Source organism: Bos javanicus, chromosome 2 (assembly GCF_032452875.1).
Source record: "Bos javanicus breed banteng chromosome 2, ARS-OSU_banteng_1.0, whole genome shotgun sequence".
NCBI classification, from domain to species: Eukaryota; Metazoa; Chordata; class Mammalia; order Artiodactyla; family Bovidae; genus Bos; species Bos javanicus.
The window spans coordinates 129,583,896-129,605,417 of NC_083869.1; the positions used below are offsets into that span (position 1 = coordinate 129,583,896).

At 44.1% G+C, this 21,522-nt stretch overlaps 1 protein-coding gene and 1 non-coding gene across 7 annotated transcripts in view; one reads left to right on the forward strand and one right to left on the reverse strand.

The window, feature by feature from the left end:
- The first annotated feature begins 337 nt into the window (after positions 1 to 337).
- The window catches only part of LUZP1 (leucine zipper protein 1), a 102,958-nt gene continuing 81,773 nt past the window's right edge, over positions 338 to 21,522 (forward strand). For 2 of the 6 annotated variants that reach the window (XM_061393707.1, XM_061393665.1), the window contains exon 1: positions 7,403 to 7,510. The gene's annotated coding sequence lies outside the window, so the exon portion shown is untranslated. Of the gene's footprint in view, positions 408 to 7,402; positions 7,511 to 14,355; positions 14,467 to 21,522 lie in introns of those variants that run through there. The other 4 variants (XM_061393697.1, XM_061393688.1, XM_061393676.1 and 1 more) reach the window with 4 other exon arrangements.
- Positions 11,521 to 11,593, reverse strand: TRNAG-UCC (transfer RNA glycine (anticodon UCC)). The gene has a single exon. It is a non-coding gene; the product is annotated as a tRNA-Gly (tRNA).

Here is a 21,522-nt window from a genome sequence, read left to right on the forward strand (position 1 = left end):
AGGAAACGCGGAGAGAAAGCCAGGAACCAGGCCTGCCGGGCCCCGCGGCCCCTCCGCGCCTCCCCCACTCGGCTGCCCCCGACTGCAGGAAGCCGGCCGGCGGGAACGCCCTGCCCGGCGGGTGGGAACGGCCTCGCCGGCTTCCCAGGCCCGCGGCGGCGTGGAGCTGTCACTGCGGCAGGCGCGCCGCCTCCCCCGCCGCTCGCGCTCCCGCTGCAGTCGGTCCATCAGGATCGCAGGCAAGCGCCGCAGCCCCGGTCACGGGCGCCTGAGCCCAGCGGCCTGGGTCCCGCGGGCGCCAGCGCCCACACGGCACAGAGCCCGTGCCGCGCGGGGCCGGACTGGGGAGGGAGAGGTGGCCGAGCCTCTCTTTGCGGAGTGAGACGCTGAGGCCCCAGGGTTTGTAGGTGAGTGGTCCAAGGTCACGGCTAGTAAGCTATAGGGCGGAATTCGACCCATGGGCTGCTTGAATCTAAAGTTTGTGTCTTTAGTCTGTGGACCTTGTTCAGGTTGGTGAGGGGCTCGGGAGGGTCCAGGTTTTATGGAGGCCCGAGAATAGGAGGCCTGATTCTGGGGGTAATTGATGACCTCATAGAGGTCTGTGAACGCCTGGATTTTGTGCAAAGCATGTTGTAGGCTGCATTTTTTTTTTTTTTCCCTCAAAGTGTCTGTGACTCCAAAACGGTCTTAGCTTTCCAAGGTGCAGGGGTTGATGCTGGGTTTTTGAGGGCCTGATCCTCCTCTATAGTCTTTGTAGCATCTTACGAATGTCTCTGCAGGGGAGGGGCTTGGGATCTCTAAAGGTTCCCAGGATCTTTCTCCTGGATCTTGAGAATCTTTTTATGGAGTTCCGGGGTCTGTCTCTGAATGTGAGGTCCCCATGGGGCCCTGGTGTCTTGTCTGAGGTTCTGAGAATCTCACTGTAAGGTTCCCATGGTGTGAGTTCTAAACCTGGGCCTCATGATGCCTATGAACCCCCTGAAATTGCAGGCAAGATTCTGTGGGTCTGTCTGTGTCCATGCAGTTCCTAGGAGAGGTTTCTTGGATTTCACCAGATTCTCTAAGAGGGCTCTGACCCCTCAATCTGGGGAAAATATTGCTTTGGAGCATCCTATGATAGGCCTTGTTCCCTCTCCCTAGTAAGAGTCGGGAAAAAATAGGAGAGAGGAGATAAAAGGTGGTGTTGTCTAGCAGAGGAATATGTGTTTGGGAGTGAGGCCTTCTGGGTTAAAATCCCAGCTTGACCACTTACCAGCTGTGTGACCTTGACCAAATTTCTTAACCTCTCTGAGCCTCAAGTCCACCTCCTCTAGGAAACCTTCCCTGTGTCCAGAATTCAATTAAGTCCCCACTCCACATTCCCCAAGCTCTCACTGCACCTGGCCTGATACTCTGTGGGATTTAATGCAGTTGTTATGAAGTAATTAATTGTGCTTAATATTTTCTTGTCCCTCCACCCACCAGTCTTTTTTGTTTGTTTTGGTTTTTGAAACTTTTTTTTTGAGCACTGCTTAAAAAAAAAAAAAACTTTTAATTTACTTATTTGGCTGCTTTGGGTCTTAGTTGCCATATAGGACATGTTTGTTGGATCATGCAGGATCTTTCACTGTGGCTCATGAATTCTCTAGCTGTGGCACATGGGCTTCTGTAGTTGTGGCATGGGCTTAGTTGCTCTGTAGTATGTGGGATTTTTGTTCCCGGACTGGGGATTGAACCTGCAGCCCCTGCATTGCAAGGTGGATTCTTAACCACTGCACCACCAGGGAAGTCCCTTCATCAGTCCTAAGGTCCAAGAAGGCAGGGACCTTTGCTGTCTTACACATGTTAGGCTCTCAACCATTTGTTATGAAATAAAGAAAAGAATGAAGGAACCGAGGAAACACCAGACCCTGTCCTGGAGGCAGAAAGGGAACAGAAATGAATAAGCATCGTTTCCCTCCTTGAGAAGGTCCCAGGCTAGTGGCGGGAATAATATGCATTTATGTGAGGAAGACTGTCCTAAATGTGTTAACGGGGAGTAAAACATTCATGGGGATACACAGAAACAGGAATGTGCCAAGCGGAATCATTCCCAGAAGAGCTGATGTAACAACTTCTCTTTGTGATATAACTTCAGTTCAGTTCAGTCACTCAGTCATGTCCCACTCTTTGCGACCCCATGAATCGCAGCACGCCAGGCCTCCCTGTCCATCACCAACTCCTGGAGTCCACCCAAACCCATGTCCATCGAGTCGGTGATGCCATCCAACCATCTCATCCTCTGTCGTCCCCTTCTCCTCCTGCCCTCAATCTTTCCCAGCATCAGGGTCTTTTCCAATGAGTCAGCTCTTTGCATGAGGTGGCCAAAGTATTGGAGTTTCAGCCTCAACATCAGTCCTTACAATGAACACCCAGGACTGATCTTTAGGATGGACTGGTTGGATTTCCTTGCAGTCCAAGGGACTCTCAAGAGCCTTCTCCAACACCACAGTTCAAAAGCATCAATTCTTCTGTGCTCAGCTTTCTTTATAGTCCAAATCTCACATCCATACATGACCACTGGAAAAACCATAGCCTTGAGTAGATGGACCTTTGTTGGCAAAGTAATGTCTCTGCTTTTGAATATGCTGTCTAGGTTGGTCATAACTTTCCTTCCAAGGAGTAAGCGTCTTTTAATTTCATGGCTGCAATCACCATCTGCCAGTGATTTTGGAGCCCAGAAAAGTAAAGTCAGCCACTGTTTCCACTGTTTCCCCATCTATCTGCCATGAAGTGATAGGACTGGATGCCATGATCTTAGTTTTCTGAATGCTGAGCTTTAAGCCAACTTTTTCACTCTCCTCTTTCACTTTCATCAAGAGGCTCTTTAGTTCCTCTTCACTTTCTGCCATAAGGGTGGTGTCATCTGCATATCTGAGGTTATTGATATTTCTCCCCGAAATCTGGATTCCAGCTTGTGCTTCCTCCAGCCCAGCGTTTCTCATGATGTACTCTGCATAGAAGTTAAATAAGCAGGGTGACAATATACAGCCTTGACGTACTCCTTTTCCTATTTGGAACCAGTCTGTTGTTTCATGTCCAGTTCTAACTGTTGCTTCCTGACCTGCATACAGGTTTCTCAAGAGGCAGGTCAGGTGGTCTGGTATGCCCATCTCTTTCAGAATTTTCCATAGCTGATTGTGATCCACACAGTCAAAGGCTTTGGTATAGTCAATAAAGCAGAAATAGATGTTTTTCTGGAACTCTCTTGCTTTTTCGATGATCCATCGGATGTTGGCAAAAGCACTTAACTTACGTAAAATATCCAGGTATGCCCTAACTCCCGAGAGATGGGAAAACTGCTCCTGGAAGAGTTCAGTGACTTGCCCAAAGTCACCCAGGCCACCACAGTGGCTCACTCACTTTGGAATTCAGTTCTCCTACTTTAGGAACTGGGTTTTTTTAATGTTGTGAAGGTCTTCCTTTAGATTCCTGCAGATGTGAGACTTTGGGCAAGTTACTTTACTTCCTTGAGCCTTGTTTTTCTAATCTGCAAGGTGGGAATAATGACTTTCCTAACCTATATGGTGCTTGGTTTATAGTAAAAGATCTATAGGTGTTTGTTGAGTGAATGTGTTCACTCAACAAATGCATGTGTTGATGCGTGGTCTGAAATGTGAGGAGACTTAAAAGCATGCCATTTGAGGGCTGGTAGGAGAAACTGAGGGTGATTTTATCCCTTTCCACCCTCACTTTCTATGATCCTGTGAGACTTAAGCACTGGCCTCAACCACATTGTTCGATGCATCGTTTGCAAACCAACAGAAGTGAAGGAACTTGGGCTTGGTTAGCTTTCTTCTTACATGCGTCTTTACTGCCTCTTTTCTGATGACCAAGTAATACATCCTCCTTGTAAAAATTTAAATTACAGAAGGATATAATGAGAGAAATTAGACTGCAGACAGGTTTAGGCACTGTGGGTATAAGATGCTGACAGACTGTTATTCCTTGGGAGGTGGGAATGGGGCACAGGACAGGGAGCAAAAAAAAAAAAAAAATTCTTCCTGCGTAAAGGTTTCTCCTCCTGGCCTTGCCGTGGTTCCTGGGAATTCTGTTCAGAGTCCTGCCTCTGACTATAGCATTGAAAAGTTCAACTGCAGCTAAGGGCTGGGGAGATGGAGAAGGTGAGAATTGTCTGGGCGGGGCTTTCCTTGGAATGCCATGAAGAATGAGGTGGAACCTGTAGAATTTTCTATGGCTTATGAAGAGTTGGCCCAGATGTCCATTGCTGAATACACCTTGTAGCTATGTCTTCATCCTTTTCCCCCTCTCTTAGCATTCAGTAGAGTCTTTTTTGAAAATTCCTGCTATATATACACACAGGCACAGATACAAAGAAAGCAAAGCAAAAAGCAAGGAGAAAAGGTGAAGATTTCTTATTGAGTTTTTTATATTCTCCATTAAAAAATTTCTTTCTTTTGTCTTTGGCTGTGTCCGGTCTCAGCTGTGGTGCCCCGGATCTTCTTTGCCACACAGACTCTGTAGCTGCGGCACACAGGCTTCAGGAGTTGTGGTGCATGGGCTTAGTTGCTACTTAGCATGTGAGATCTTAGTTCCGACCAGGGATCGAACCTGCATCGCCTGCATCAGAGGGCAGATTCTTAACCATTGGACCACCAAAGAAGCCCCCAATATTCTCCTTTTTAGTGCATGTACTAAGTATATAATTACAATTATGAGATCCTGCTACACCTGTAATTCTGCAACTTTTGTTTGTTTAACAATATCCAGTAGTCACCTTTTATTGGTTATTCATGAAAATCTCCTCCATTCCTTTTACCAAACGAGCTTCTCATGGTCAGGACTGTTACTTCCAGTCCACACGCCAGCACATGAGAGGCCTTACCGGGAGGTCCTGCTGGAGTAGTAACAGCAGCCGCCATATCCTGACATGAACTAGATGCCAAGCTCTGAACTCAGCTCCTTCACACGTTATGCCATTTGATCCTCACAGCCCCTGTGCCACTGTATGAAATAGGTACTGTTATTATTCACATTTTTCAGATGATAAACTGAGGTGCAGACAATTGAAAGCCCAAGGTCACACAACTGGTAGGTGGTAGAATTGAGATTTGAATCCTGATCTGTCCTGTGCCAAGGCTCAAATGAATGAATAGGTGGCTGATGGGGTCATGGGTCCTGGAGAGAAAGTTCTATCTTCAGAACCTCCCCTGTATGTCCTGGGTTCTCACTTTCAAGTGTCTGCAATGCTTGGAATCAGCACATGGGAGGGACTTAGTCAAGGCCCTTTCTTTGCCGGCAGCAATCCTGTGGCTGTGCCTTCCTTTCATGGGAAGTGGCATTTTTGAATCTCTTATTCTAAAAATAAGCTGCAATTTGTTAGGAGCCCTTGAGGACCAGCCCAGGCAATTCAGAACAGCCATTTGCCTGTCAGCCTCGCAGGAAATTAATCAGAACCCCAAAGCCTTTTCCCTCTTCCCACAGGCCAGCACTCTGGAAACGCCCAGTGCCTTGCTACAGCTCTGCTAGAAGACTGTGGGGGTGTCAAGGGCAGTTTAACACAGATCCATCTCTCTGTAAGGAAAATGAGAGGAGAGAGGTATGAGGGAGAACCAGGTCAGCTCTGCTGCCAAAGATGAGAACTCGAAGGAGTCCCCAACCTGGATGGGTGCTGAATGACAGAGACACCCCTTGGTATCAGCTGTGACTCTGCAGAGTCCACCGGGGGTCTAGAAACTGGAGTTCCTATCCCAGTGGCCATGCTGGGGAGGGCCCCTCTCAGAGTGTCTATTTCTCTCTCAGCTCCTTAAAGTCTCCCACTATGAAATGATTGAGTGTATCATCACTAGGGATGCTATCTGGTGTTAGGAACTAGAAACAGTATTGCTGATAATAATAATAACAGCAACAATAATAAATAAGAATGGCAGCTACATCATTTGTGGAGCACCGTGGTTGGTGCTTTCCACACAGTGTCTTCTATGATTTTATTTTATTTTATTTTTTTTTCGTGGAGCTGGATGTGAATAACTCCTCCAGCGCCTATTGCTGAGGTTCATTTCATTGTGTCTTTGTGCTTTTTTTTTCTCTCTCTCTCTTCCTCAGTTCTGGAGGTCTGGCTGCAGGTCCTAGAGGATGGACAGCACTGGCCTGGCCAGGTTCTGGAGAGGAGAGCTGTCCTCTTCTATGATTTTAAAACAAACAGCACAGTGACTGTCTTAATACGCCCATTTGACAGATGAGGAGAATGAGTTTCAAAGAGAGGTAGTATGGGCCAGAACATGGATATATCATCCCAAGGTTTTCTGACATCAGAACCTGAGCTCCACAAACTTATGTGTGGGTTCTGACCTCAAGGAAGTGAGGAAGTGCTAAGAAACAAAGGGGAGGTCAGTTTGACATAAGTTAAAATGTGTTTGTGCCCACATAAGAGTTAACACAATGCCATGGGCATTCAGGGAAGGGAGAGTCAGCTTCTGGCTGGGGGAAACTAGGAGGAGTTGTAAACTGAGATGAGACAGTAAGGGCAGAGCATGAGCAATGGGCAGATATGGGAAAGCAGTGGGTGTGTGCTAGGGGAAGTTTGGATAAACTGTGTGTGTGTGTGTGTGTAAAGGTAGGAAGAGATCAGACCAGGCCAGGCATTTGGCCTTTATTCCATAGGCAATAAGGAGCTTACACAAGCGATGTCTCAAGAGACCAGCTATGCTGCTGCAGTCAGAGAGGAAGAGGGCCTCCGTGCATCTGTGTCCCGGCTTGTGAATGCAACTCTGTGCCAGTACGTGGGAGGGCACCAGCCAGGAGAGCGTCTAGAGCTGTGTCCTGTACCACGCTGGGGCTAGGTCTTGAACTCCCTTCTAAGGCCCCCCTCCCCACTTCTCTGGGCTCCCAGGGTGCTTTGCACATAGTATAGTTCCACAGGAAAGTCACAGTATTATTGGAGGGCCCTTTGAGACCATCTGGTCATGGCCCCCTCCCATTTTAAAGGCAACAGGAGGGAACGCAGACAGCAAAGGACTTCCCTAGGATCACACAAGGAATTAATAGCGGAGGTGGGGACTGGAACCCACCATGCCTTCTGAGTTCAAGCTGAGTTCCTTTTCTACATTTTGCTGAGTAATAGAAATAGTATTTGTTGAGAGATTACTCCATACCAGGCTCTGGGCTAAATACCTTTACATGGATTATCTCATTTAATCCCACAATCCCCTGAGAATGCCCCTCTTGAAAACAAGTCTTGTCTTCCATTTCGATTTGCCACCGCGCCTAGCACAGGCGCTGGGCACTCTAGCTAGACCGGCAGTAGAAACTTGGAATAGTTCAAGTCCTAGAGAGGGGGGAAAACGCAAGATGAAGGGGCGGGACCGTCGATCAGCCCCGCCCCTCAAAGAAGCCACGCCTTCCAGGACCCTGACGTCACAAGATAGTCCCGCCCCTCATTGTCAGTCCCGGGAGCCGGAGGAGGCGCCGGCCGCCGGGAGCTGAGCGCCGGATCCCGTGGCGGGCGGGAGTGCGGGCCGGAGCCGCTGAGGTGAGGAGTCCGCGGTGAAGTGGCGGGAGGGCGGCGCGGGAGGCCGGGCGGCCGGGCTGGCGGGCGGAGAGAGGAGAGCGCTCAGAGGGGCGGCTTGCCCCGCCAAAGGGGGTCGGGGCACCCAGGGGTGACCGGGCAGAACCTGCGGGCGCACCCCGGCGAGGGCGGGCGCGGGTGAGGTGTGTGGAGTTGAAGTGGGGGGTAGAGTTTGAGCGGCATTTCGGAGAAAGAGCTCCGAAGGGGACATCTCTGGAGCCAGACCTTGAGAATTCTTTTAGAGTTGAGAGATTTTTTTTTCTTTTTTTTTCTCCTTTGGAGGGTGGGGGGGGGGTGGAGGGAAGGTTCTGAGAGACTTCTTGGTGGGAGAGCGAGAATCTGAGGTTAAAAAAAAATGTTTGGGGCCAAGAGCTGAGGGGAACGTGTTTGAGGGGGCAGAGGAGGAGTTTGGGGGTCGAGTTTGGGAGTTGTGTGTGAGGGGGTGGTGGTGGTGGGGAGACGCGCGGGGCGCAGGGGCCCGGTGGGGGGCGGGGAGCGGCTCGGCCGGGAGGGGTGGGGGGGAGCCGGGACCGCCGGGGAGGGGGGCTGCGCGGGGCCCGCGGGCACCCGGGGAGGAAGGAAGTGATCTTACAGGAAGAGCCCGGGAGCTCCCGAGGAGGAGGAGGAGGAGGAGGAGGAGAGATTTGGGAGCGCGCGGGCCGGCTTGCGGGCAGGGCTGCTGGGCCCGGCGGCGGGGGCGGGGGCGCGGGCCGGGCGGGGGAAGGGCTCCGCCGCAGCCGTCGGTCGGCCCGCAGCGCCGGTCCCGCGCGCCCCGGCCCGATGCTGCTCTTGCGGCCAGACCGCTGGGCCGGGAAGGAATTCGAGGCATTCGCTTTGTTTAAGTTGCCAGTAGACAGTCCTCAGGACTAATTAATGGTGGAATCTGCTGGGGGACGCGGGCGAGCCGGGCCGGGACCGCCCCTCGCCCGCCCGCCGGCCGGCCGGCCGCCGCGGTGAACTTTCCGCAGCGCGCGCGGCCCGCCTCTCCGCGCACTGCCCCCCCCTCCAGCCCCGCGCGGGGCGGGGAAGGAGCCATGGCTTCCCGGAGCGCAGGAATGAAGTGCGGTTTCTGGGGCCGGTGGCCTCGGGCGGCGAAGGCTGCTGAAGGAAGCTCGGCGTCCCCGGGGCGGCGGGGCTGGGGGTGTTCGGAGCCGGGAGTAGAGAGCTCCCTGGGGTGCCTGCGGTTTCTGTTAATAACCTTGGAGGAGGCTCTGCGAGCCGAGAAAGACCATCTTGCTTTGGAGCATCTGTTTCTTCATCGCGTCAGCCCCTTTCCTTACGCTGCAGAGCTTGTTGTGGCTTGTTTCGGAAATGCCGAGACCAGTGCTCACACTTGAAGGGTGGGAGAGGGGAAGAGAATAGGCAGCCCCCCCCCTTCCAAAAAAAAGAAAAAGAAAAAAAATTCCCTGCAGTGTGATCTCCAGAAAGCCACAGACACTGCAGATTCCCCGTCGCACCTCCTCTGACATGAATGACCTTGAATGAAAGGAATTGTGCCTCTAGTGCTTTATCTGTCGAAGGAGAAAATACCCTCTGGACCTCCCTGCCTTTTAGGGATATTTCGAGAGGTGGGGTTTGTTCAGGGCATTTTACAGACTGCTGCACTTCTGGCCTAAGGAGTTGAACTGGTGTCAGTGCCAGGGGAATTCAGATCGCCTGTTAAGATTTTACTACCTAAGATTAGGGAGGGAGGTGTTTGGATTTTAGGGGGATGTTTCCCTTCGGAGGATCTGTACAGTATGTTCCAGATGATTTTCTGTTACTTTGTGTGCAGCCTTGGTGGCATTCATGTGGTTAAAATGAATAACCCCCATAGAAAAAATTCTTTTCTTGTTAGAAATAATTATTTTGCTCAGAATTCCCCTTGGGGCAGATGAAGGTTTTGCTCAATTTACTCAGAAGAATTTTCCAGGTTTCTAAAATTAAATCACTTCTAAACATAGTAACTGAAGTTTGAAGAACTGGAAATGGTGGGATGGGAGGAAAGTATGAACAAGGCAGAAAATAGGAATTGTAAATTAACTTTGATTAATAGATATTTTCTTACTCTTAAATAATTGAAGACCAAGAAAGGGAACTAATCATGTGCCCAGTAATTGTACTGGGTGATACTGGTCTCCTTTAGTTTTCACAACAATGCTGTGAGATGGTAGTTGGCATCCCTGTTTCACAGATGAGCAAACTGAAGCTGACTTTGCTAAGTGTGTGCGTATAACTAGTAAGAAGTGGAGCTGGAATTCAAACCCAAGTTTGTTTCTAAGGTCCACTGTGCATATTGGGAGTTGGAGTTGGGAGCCAGGAGCCTAGTTTCTAGGCCTTTGAGTCAGCTGCTGGGTCACCATGGATCCTAGAATGAGTCAATTAAGTCTATTCCCCGATAATACTGTCTTCTGGCAATGTTATCAGTAAGTTTTGAGATATTTCTTTTTTTTTGGATAGAAAGATAAACATAAGGCTGTGGTGGTGATATATGCAGTAGGTGCTTAATTTTTTTCTTGTGATGGAAGCATTTGTATTAAAATAGCATAGATTTCATTGATGTGATGGAAGATGATGGATAGCTAATGGTCCTTCTGCTGTAGAGGCCATCATTAAGGTGACATTCATAATAAAAAATGGAGCCATTTTTCATGGAACATGGCTTTTGAGGACAGTATTAGTTTATGAGTAGAGCATACACATTACATACAGGTAGGACCCAGATAGTCAAGCTGAAAGATGTGATATAAACTTTGATGCACATAGTAGATGCTCAGTAAATATTTGCTGGATGAATGAATGCATGCATTCTCTTGTTAAAAAAAAAGTCAGCTTTATTGAGGTATAATTTACATACAATAAGATTCACCAGTTTGAAATGTACAGTTTAATGAGCTTTGATAAACACATACAGTTGCGTAATCACCAGGACCACCTTTGTTTGTTTAAACGGTGTGTTATCTCTTAGCTATTGGTTAGCAGAATGATCAGTTGGGAATGTTGTGAAGTTTCTATGTTTAGAATCAATACTGGTGAGATCAGAGTGAATACTAGAGAGTCAGCGTGCCAACTTTGTAGGAAACAGCGGGAACTCTAAGTGTTTAATGGTGAGGTGGATGAGAAGAGTGAGAGGCAGAGATGGGGACACTTGTCAGATCAGCAGAAAGATGAATTCATGAGGAACCAGGTTTTCATTACTTTTTAGGACGGGGGTACACTGTGGGGAAAATAAAAATTACCTGAAAATTTGTTAATGACTTGAACTTTTATTTTTGTATCTTTTTGGAAATGGTAGCTCTTGAAATATGAAACTTAACATCTTTGGCTATACTTAAGGAGTACTTTACACATTACGGTTGTTCAAATAATTCTGAAGGGTGGGGATGCCATAAAATGATTAAAGGCCTTGCCCTTCCACCTGCGATAGAATATCCTTAGTGTTAATCTCTAACTTGTTTTAGCTAATTCCACAAAGGGAATACATTAGGTAGGAATTGCATCTTGCTGGGGAAACATAGAGTGTCTTTTTCTTCTCTTAATTTCTCAAGTCACTGCACCTGTCCCAATCTGCTTTAGGACAAGTCTCTGTCTTAGAACAGAGAAGGCAATAGCACCCTACTCCAGTACTCTTGCCTGGAAAATCCCATAGATGGAGGAGCCTGGTAGGCTGCAGTCCATGGGGTCACTAAGAGTTGTACATGACTGAGCGACTTCCCTTTCGCTTTTCACTTCCATGCATTGGAGAAGGAAATGGCAACCCACTCCAGTGTTCTTGCCTGGAGAATCCCAGGGACGGGAGAGCCTGGTGGGCTTCCGTCTATGGGGTCGCACAGAGTCGGACATGACTGAAGCGACTTAGCAGCAGCAGCAGCAGCTGTCTTAGAAAATGCTTGAAACCACTTTATCTGAAGTGCTAGAAGACACGTGTTTATCTTTGACCCCCCTTGTATTATTTTTTTCCCCCCACTGCACGGCATGGGAATGCAGGATATTAGTTCCCCAACCAGGGATTGAACCTGTGCCCCCTGCAGTGGAAGTGCAGAGTCTTAACCACTGGACTGCCGGGGAAGTTCCTTTCTTGTTTTTCCTTATCTATGCTGTTTCTCTATGTTGACTCTTATATAATTCTCTTCTCCCACCTTTGAATCTTGAGAATGGAAACCCATTTGACCCTCCATATACCATTGCTGCTGCTGCTTAGTCACTCAGCCATATACCATTAGGAAATGATAAATTAAAATACAGTCTACCAACTCCACATTTTAGGTGGTGATAGAAAATAATAACTATGAGGTGGTCATTATCCTCTGTACATGAGGGAGCTGAGCTCAGAGCAGGTACTGCCAGAGCTGGTGGGGGCAGACTTGATTTCAGCTCAGATATGATTGATGCTCAAGTTTAGAATCTTTCTGTTTCATCACACGATTGGTTTGGAGTTGGGACAGCAAGAGAAGAGCTTGAAAATACCATATAAAAATAAAAGTTAAAAGATAACAAGCATTGCTAAACTTTTTAGGCATTGCTATTTTCATCTATTACTTTTTAAGTTTTTTTAATTTCTAGAGGTACCTCCTTACATTCTAAGGAATTTATAGCTTATCTTTTATTGCATAACTCCCTTTCTAGACCTTATTCTTTATGAACATGGTACTTTGTATTCACTGGTTGCTTGACTTACCCTTTCCCCTGTATTCCCCTGTATTATGTGTTTCTGAAAACTTCACCAGGTTAATTTGTCAGTCAAGTCCTTCCAAGTATTTGCATGTGCTCCTCTGTTGCCATTTTATCTGGATAGAGTAATATTTTTAAAACATGTTACTAAAAACTTGCAAAAAAAATTGAAACATTATTACAAGTTTTGATTGAAGTATGTAGTATTTATATGTAGGAAAGTACATTTAAGAGTACAACTTGACGATTTTTTCACAAACTGAATATACTCATGTAACCAGCACGCAGATCAAGAAACAGTGTTACCGGGACCTAGAAGAAGCCCCTGTTGAGTTCCCTTCAGGTTCTTGCAGCCCTTCCACCCACCAAGGGTAATCAGCATCCTGATTTCTGTTAGATCCGGTTTTGTACTTTTGTGAAAATGGAATCGTACAGCATATACCCTTTTGGGTCTGCCTCCTTTTATTCAGCAGTATGTGAGTACGTAGAAACCTTTATTTGTTTATTTGGCTGTTCTGGGTCTTCATGTTGCTCAAGGGCTTTCGTAGTTGGGGTGAGTGGGGGTTCCTGTCTAGTTGTGGTGTGTGGGCTTCTCATTGCAGTGGTTTCTCTTGTTGCTGACCACAGACCCTAGAGCACACGGGCTTCAGTAGTAGTGGCAGGTGGGCTCAGTAGTTGTGTGGAACAGACTTCGTTGCCCCTCAGCATGTGAAATCTTCCTGGACCAGGGATTGAACCCATGTCCCCTGCGTTGGCCAGCGGATTCTTAACCACTGGCACACAAGAGAAGTCCTGCAGAAACTTTTAATGGTTTTAATTTTCTTTGAGACTTAAATAAGATCCAAATTCGAACTTTCTCTTGGCCTGTAATGCTTTGTATAACCTGGCCCCTGGGTACCACTTCATCTTACGTTAATTTCATGATCTGTTACGCTTCTCTCACAACTAGCTGCTTATTTATTTTTAAACACAAGTTCTTTTCCTGTCTCAGGGCCTTTGTACATGGGGCTCTTTCTTGAACACTCTCTCCCCTGCACTTTGCCTGGCTGTCTCCTTCCAGCCTCAGCTTATGATTCAGAGATACTTTCCCTCATCATCTTATCTTGCTAGTCCTTTCTCGTTATTCCCTGTTACTGGCGTCTGTTGCCTCCCTTTATAACACCTGTTACAATTATAATGATATATCTGCTTGCCTGATTATTATCTGTCTTCCCCAGTAGACTTCACAGGGCCAGGAAACTCATCTGCTTTGTTCACCTAGTACGTAACACAGTGACTGACATGTAGTAAGTATTTAATAAATATTTAATGACCATATTCACAATTTAGCACATTTATTTCCACTATCTTTTGTCCTTTTCTCTCTTTTGCTGTTTAATTATTTCATTTTTCCATCCTTCAGGGCTCAGCTCAGTTCCTCATCTTTGAAGTCTGTCCTGACTTTGCAGTAGTGTTTCTTCTCCAAAATTTTGACATTTATTGCTGATACTCCTCAAGTTCTTAGTTAAGTCACACTAGCTTGTATCTCCTTAGTCAGGTCAGAAGCTTCTTACTTTCTCAAAAATCTTGTGGCTTGTAATGCTTGTACCCTTCGTGTTCTTGGTTAATCTGATTAGTTCGTATCTTAATTAATTAATTTGATCATAAGGTTCTTGATCAGAAGCGGGGTTTGTCTTAACTGGTACTCACCTCAATTCCTTTCACTGAGTTTTGGACATACTAGACCCTCAGTAGAGTTTTAGGTGATTGATCATAATGATGCTTATGTATAGGTAACAGTTTAGTTGCTTAAGCTTATTAACATTTTAATGAGAATTCTGCTTTGTGTTTTCTCTAATCAAAAGGCTGAGATGCCCCAGTTGCTTCAGGTGAGAAGGTACACGAGTCCATTCATGGTGCAGCTCCTTCTTTGGAATCTCACTGGCAAAAAGTGTACAGTTTCTTCTTGGAGTGACCCTTAATCAAGTGTTTGTCTAATGCTCAGATTAAGCTCTTAACTGAAATGAGATATTGGGTATACACCTCATTTGAATTACTTTGTTGAATAACATTTTATTTTGATATCAACAAAGAAAAATGTAAGCCACTTAAATCTGTTTAAAGCCACCTTCTCTGACTTGCCAATAAGCTCTCTCAGTAGTTATTCTTTTTTATTAAAGGTAGAAAAATGGGGGACTTCCTTGTTGGTCCAGTGGTTAAGATGCTTCCAATTCAAGGGGATCCCAACTGCTTCTCGGTGTGGCCAAAAAAAGAAAAAAAGGTAGAAGAATGTATGTATGAATTTCCTATGTATTTACTTTAAGCCAGTTTAAGTGCAAATTTGAATTAGTAGTAACTGGGAGAGTTTAATTTAATATAAGTGTAACACAATTGTGTGGTAAATATAAATCTGTTTTAAGAGATACCTACTATGTATTCTAAGTTTCTTTTCTTCTATTTTGGCTGCCTGTACGACTTTGGGGATTGACTAGGGATTGAGCTCAGGCCCTCAGCAGTGAAAGCACAGTCCTAAACCTGCTGGACTGCTTGGGGATTCCTGATACTATGTGTTTTAAAGCAGTGATCATTTGACTTTTCTGATGGAACTATATCAGAAGATTATAGGGTAGCTTAATAATTGTTTTTTTGGAGTTATTGGACAGAGATGTTTAGGAAGTTTTGAGACATTGGAGTGATTTTTTTAACTTTCATCATCTTCTCACTGTTGCACTATTCTTTAGAAATTTAGAAATATTTTATGAAATCAGTCTATTGATTGATTTCTATCAATCAATAGACTATAAAAGTCTATAAAATCAGTCTATTTTATCTTTTACTCCAATTAGGTCAAGATAATAAGTATGGGTGAAATGCATTTACATTTATCCATACTTCAAAACAGTAGTAAACTTCAGTAATCAGAAATTTCTTTTGAAGTGTGAAGAAGCAAATGATAAACTGTGGTGAATTCATTAAAACATTTTTTTTTCAGAATTTATTACAAAGTTAGTATATATTCAACCTAATCTCCTACACTTTACACATTCACTGTAGAATTGTTTGTAATGTTGGCTTCTAAGCATCATGAGATCTTGAAGTACATTTCTGAATCATTAGATTTTATTCAAATAAAGCTTTATTAATGTGGTTTATTGTTTTCTGATTCTTTGACAGATTATTCATTTGTGTCTTATTTTCATACTTTGTTTTTGTTAAATAGCACCTTACCTTATAATAAGATTATGTAAAACTCTATGATTTCAGTTCTGTAGCCTCAGAAAGCCTTCATTTCCCTATTTTTAAGATGGTGAGAGTGGTTGTGAGGATTAAATAATTGAACGTATAAAAGTCTTTCCTGGTGGCTCAGTGGTAAAGAATCCGCCTGCCAATGCAGGAGACACGGGTTTGATCCAGACCTGTGGGTTGAGAATATCCCTGGAGAAGGAGATAGCAACCCACTCCAGAATTCTTGCCTGGAAAATCCCATGGAGAGAGGATCCTGGTGAGCTGCAGTCCATGGGGTTGCAAAAGAGTTGAACACAGACTTAGTAACTAAACAAAACAAATGGATAAAAACACTTAGATCATAATGTTAGGGTGGGTCCCTCGTGGCTAAGATGGTAAAGAATCTGCCTGCAGTATAGGAGACCTGAGTTTGATTCCTGGGTTGGGAAGATCCCCTGGAGAACAGAATGGCAACCCACTCCAGTATTCTTGCCTGGAGAATTCCATGGACAGAGGAGCCTGGTGGGCTACAGTCCGAGGCAACTTAACACGCACGCAGTTTACCCAGACTGGTGTGAACCAAATTAAATTTTCAAGAGAAATGGATGTTAATAACCTTATTAAATGCTGTTCCTTCAGAGGCACTCAAGGGAGCAAATAAGGAAGCATGATAGTTTAATGGTTCAAACTGAAAAACTTTAGTCATTATCCACAGTACTATTTTCCTGCTTTACATAGATCCAGTACTAATTCAGATTTCTAGTTTTGTTACTATGTAGTTTTTTAAAAATATTAATTTTTATTTGTTTGGCTGCATTGGATCTTAGCTGTGGCATGTGGGATCTAATTCCCTGATCAGAGATTGAACCCGGGCTCCCTGCGTTGGGAGCATGGAGTCTTAGCCACTGGACCACCAGGAAGTCTGTCTGCAGGGTATGTGTAAGGGAGTATGACTGCTTTTTAAAAACAGTTTCCAAAATGAATAGTTATACATTTATTTTAATGGGATTTCCAAACTGAAATATTTGCTATACTTCTTTTGAACTTATCTATAGAACATATTTCATGTCTTAATCCTGTTAAGTCTTCGTTTGGGGGAATTATACTTAATTTTTGGAGATAAGTCTGGTGAATGAAGTGAGTAATCAACATTATGTTGGTTATAAATGAGATGTAATTCTCAAGGTGGAGACTAGGAATTTTTGCGTGTATGAGGCTTGTCTTTAAGAATCTTAGAAATGAAGTTTCAAAAAGGTTTTGAGCCTTGGCAGCATTGTTGAAAGCAAAACTTGCTTTCCAAGATGACTTGTATAATATTACTCATTTCGACCCTCTAAAAATAAAAATAATTACATGAACTTATTTAACTTGTATTATGATTGAGTGGAAACTCTCTCTAATGAAAGCATTATCTTATATTAATATTAACATGGTTTTATTTGTAGCCTTTTAAAAATTAATCTTTTTTTTTTTTTTTACTAAAAAAGAACGTTTTTGAAAAGGGGGAAAAGGAACATTTTTAATGTGCTGAGAGTCAAATCAATATGGGAACAGATTTGAAATTACTTACAATAAAAAATTCTGAAAGAGATGGGCATACCAGACCACCTGACCTGCCTCTTGAGAAACCTGTACGCAGGTCAGGAAGCAACAGTTAGAACTGGACATGGAACAACAGACTGGTTACAAATAGGAAAAGGAGTACGTCAAGGCTGTATATTGTCACCCTGCTTATTTAACTTCTATGCAGAGTACATCGTGAGAAACGCTGGGCTGGAAGAAGCACAAGCTGGAATCCAGATTGCGGGGAGAAATATCAATAACCTCAGATATGCAGATGACACCACCCTTATGGCAGAAGGTGAAGAGGAACTAAAGAGCCTCTTGATGAAAGTGAAAGAGGAGAGTGAAAAAGTTGGCTTAAAGCCCAACATTCAGAAAGCTAAGATCATGGCATCCGGTCCCATCACTTCATGGGAAACAGTGGAAACAGTGTCAGACTTTATTTTTCTGGGTTCCAAAATCACTGGCAGATGGTGATTGCAGCCATGAAAGTAAAAGATGCTTACTCCTTGGAAGGAAAGTTACAACCAACCTAGATAGCATATTCAAAAGCAGAGACATTACTTTGTTTACAAAGGTCCGTCTAGTCAAGGCTATAGTTTTTCCAGTGGTCATGTACGGATGGGAGAGTTGGACTGTGAAGAAAGCTGAGTGCCAAAGAATTGTTGCTTTTGAACTGTGGTGTTGGAGAAGACTCTTGAGAGTCCCTTGGACTGCAAGGAGATCCAGCCAGTCCGTTCTCAAGGAGATCAGTCCTGGGTGTTCTTTGGAAGGACTGATGCTGAAGCTGAAGCTCCAATACTTTGGCCACCTGATGCGAAGAGTTGACTCATTGGAAAAGACTCTGATGCTGGGAGGGATTGGGGGCAGGAGGAGAAGGGGACGACAGAAGATGAGATGGCTGGATGGCATCACCAACTCGATGGACATGAGTTTGGGTGAACTCTGGGAGTTGGTGATGGACAGGGAGGCCTGGCGTGCTGCGATTCATGGGGTCGCAAAGAATCGGACACGACTGAGCGACTGAACTGAACTGAACAATAAAAAAATGAAAGGTATTTTCCCACTTAGCAAGGCATTATTTGTATAGACTTTCTGCAGAGGCTAAAGAGTTCAGATAGAAAAATGACAGCATTTTCCTGTTTTTAAAAATGAAATCTCTACTTTCATCCAGTTTCAAGCATTTAACTGGAAAAGTTTAATGCTAAACAAGATAATAGAAGCAGTTTTTGACTCTTTAAACCTTGAAACAGATTTATCACAAATACCCTGTCTATTTCTAGTTACCTGGGATAATTTATCTGGTTTAGGCCATCTGAGTGATTTATATCTAATATCAATGAATCAGCAGCTATTTAAGTCTTATACGTGAAAATTTTTCTAAGGATTCTTTCTTACTGAGGACTAATAATAAAACCTTGCACTTGTTGACTGTCTTCCAGCCACTGTACTTAAGTGCTTTTAATATCTTTATTTAATCTTCCTCTTAACAACCCTTTGGGGGTGGATCCTGTTAATTATCGCCATTTAATAGATGAAAAAGCCTTAAGATATGAGCTCAGTTTGCCCAAAGTCAACACAACTGGTGAATGCCAAGCTAGGTTTTGCCTCTGTCTTTGCTCTTGAAAATTACATTGCTTAAACCAGAAGACGAGATGATTTTATGAACTGTGTGCATTTCAGATCTTTATTCCCTGAGTAAATGAGGTCAGCTTTGACTTATGTTCCTTAGGATAGGAAGAATATCATTTTTAGGTCTTGATAAACTTAAAGATACAGCAAATGTCTTTAACATGAAAGACTGTTATGGAATATACAGAAGCTAATTAAAGATAGAAGATATAACCAATGTAGTCAGGCTGTTTGTGTAACAAAGTAATGGACCCTGGTAAGTTTATGTCAGGAATACCAATTTTAATGCTTTCTACCACAGCTGTCCTGGAGTGCAGTATGGGATGGTTTTAATATAATTTGATAAAATTATGTACCGCTTGCTGCTGCTGCTGCTAAATCGCTTCAGTCGTGTCCGACTCTGTGCGACCCCACAGACGGCAGCCCACCAGGCTCCTCCGTCCCTGGGATTCTCCAGGCAAGAACACTGGAGTGGGTTGCCATTTCCTTCTCCAGTGCATGAAAGGGAAAAGGGAAAGTGACACGACTCTTGGCGACTGCATGGACTGTAGCCTACTAGACTCCTCCGTCCATGGGATTTTCCAGGCAAGAGTACTGGAGTGGGGTGCCAGTGCCTTCTCCAATGTACTTCTTAACATTTGCTAAATTTTTTTGAGGGGGGGGTAGGAACTTGAGGACTGGTGATTATGTTAGACATTTGTTTTTAAGTCTCCATCCCAAGGATCTTATAGTAGTATGTTGGAAAACTAGATGGGTGGGTAGTGAGGCAGTTAATGGAACAAGGAGAAATAATAAGGAAACAGGGATAAAATTTCAGATTATAAAGAGAGGTAAGAGGGGTGGGATCTGAGCAGAAATATTGGAAAATAGTAGTCATTCTGCAGTCCACAGGGATGCAGAGAACCTTTAGAGAAGAGGAATGGAGAGGAGACAAAGAACACAGGTTTCAGTTACATTTTTGGCCAGTTTCACATTAAATTTAAAAGCCAGGAATTTTGTGAATTTTATTCATTTTATAGTTCTGGTGTTATATTTGATCCAGGCCTAATTAATGTGGAGGAAACAAAAAGACAAAGGAAGTGCAGAATGTAGCCTGTGTTCTTAAGGAATTAAAAAATCTCATTGGGGAGACAGTATGTAGTTTTTAAAATAGTTCTGCAAGTCTTGGAGCATATATAAATGCCAAAATGGGGGATGTAGACTTGTGGTTCCAGAACTTGGGTTTCATAAAACCAGTCATATTTCAAAAGAGGTTTTTGTTTTCCAAGTAAGGACATGAAAATGAAAAACAATTTTCTCATCTAATACCACCATTTTGTAAAAGATGAAACATTTTAAAACAGAAATGAAAGGGCATCATCTCAGATGAAAGGAGTTTTTTATATTGAATAATTTAGCCTCATGAAAAGTTTACTTTGGTGGGTTTTGTGTGTGTGTGAAAATGCCATTGGGTCTATTGTACAACAGCACTGCTTTAGGAGGTCTGTTATGCTACTAACATATCAAAATGATAGGTCCTAGTTTACTGAGATGGGTCTGGGCTGAAGTAGTCAGTGAGCTTCATGGAGGCAGTTAGACTGGAGTTTACTGTGATGGAAGGGCTTCCCTGAAGCTTAGTTGGTAAAGAATCCTCCTGCAGTGCAGGAGACCCTGGTTCCATTCCTTGGTGGTTAAGATCCCCTGGAGAAGGGATGGGCTACCCACTCCAGTATTCTGGCCTGGAGAATTCCAGATTGCAAAGAGTCAGACACGACTGAACGACTTTCACTTACAGTGATGGATGGATAGGATTTGAATAGGCAGAAAGGAAGGGGATAGGTTTCTAGGCCTCAGCAAAGCAAGAGCAAAGACACTGAGATTGGAACAAACTTGTAATATTTATTGTTTGATCCTATAATAGAGTTTAGATTATGGACGGGGAGGAGATAAGATTAGTGAGGTAATGCTCAGTCAGATTATGAACAGTCTTGACAGTTATACTGAGGAATGTGGACTTATCTTGCCAACATTTGGGAATCATTGAAAGTTTTGAATAGGACCATGACTTGATAAACTTGGAATTATAGGCTGATTAATCAGGAGTGGCTTTCCTTGTGGCCCAGCTGGTAAAGAATCCGCCTGCAATGCAGGAGACCTGGGTTCAATCCCTGGGTTGGGAAGATCCCCTGGAGAAGGGAAAGGCTACCCACTCCAGTATTCTGTCCTGGAGATTTCCATGGACTCTACAGTCCTTGGGGTGGAAAGGAGTCAGACACAGTTGAGTGACTTTCACTTTCATTATGTAGATTGTTAGAAAGGAGGCTAGTTAAGAATTGTTTTAGAAATTCATCTGTGAACACTATTGAGACCTGAATTTTGGGAGTGAAAACTGAAAGAGGGGGATATGTTGGAGAGAAGTTTTGAAGAAGGAAGAGATAGGACTTACTGCTGATGTAGAGAAAGAAAGAAATGATAACTCTAAGATGTTAGGACTGGTAAAACTGAGGAACATTTGTGATGTTAACTGATGTTGGGGAAAGGGGCAGGATGTAGCCTTTTGCCTCGAGTTTTCTGCAGGCTACTTTACATCTATGTGTTTTTACAACTCCATTTATTTGAGATTTGTTGAAAATCTGATATTGCCCTGGGATTGAATTGGAAGGTTTCCTCTATTATGGAAGTAGTAATTACTGGGGGTGGGGGGGAAGGTACGTTTCAAAACACTAAGTTCTTAGTTATGGACATTATACCCCCAAAATAACATCATCATTAGATTATCAAGTGCAACAGAATTTTTGGAACACATTTTTCCTTTAGAATTTTTAGAACAGAATTTGTCCTGTGTATATTAGCAGCGTAGCAATAAACTTGTTCACCTTGGATGGCTTACTTTATAATAATATTAGTTGAAATAGTCTTCCAGATTCTGTTGTAACAAGTTTTAGTAG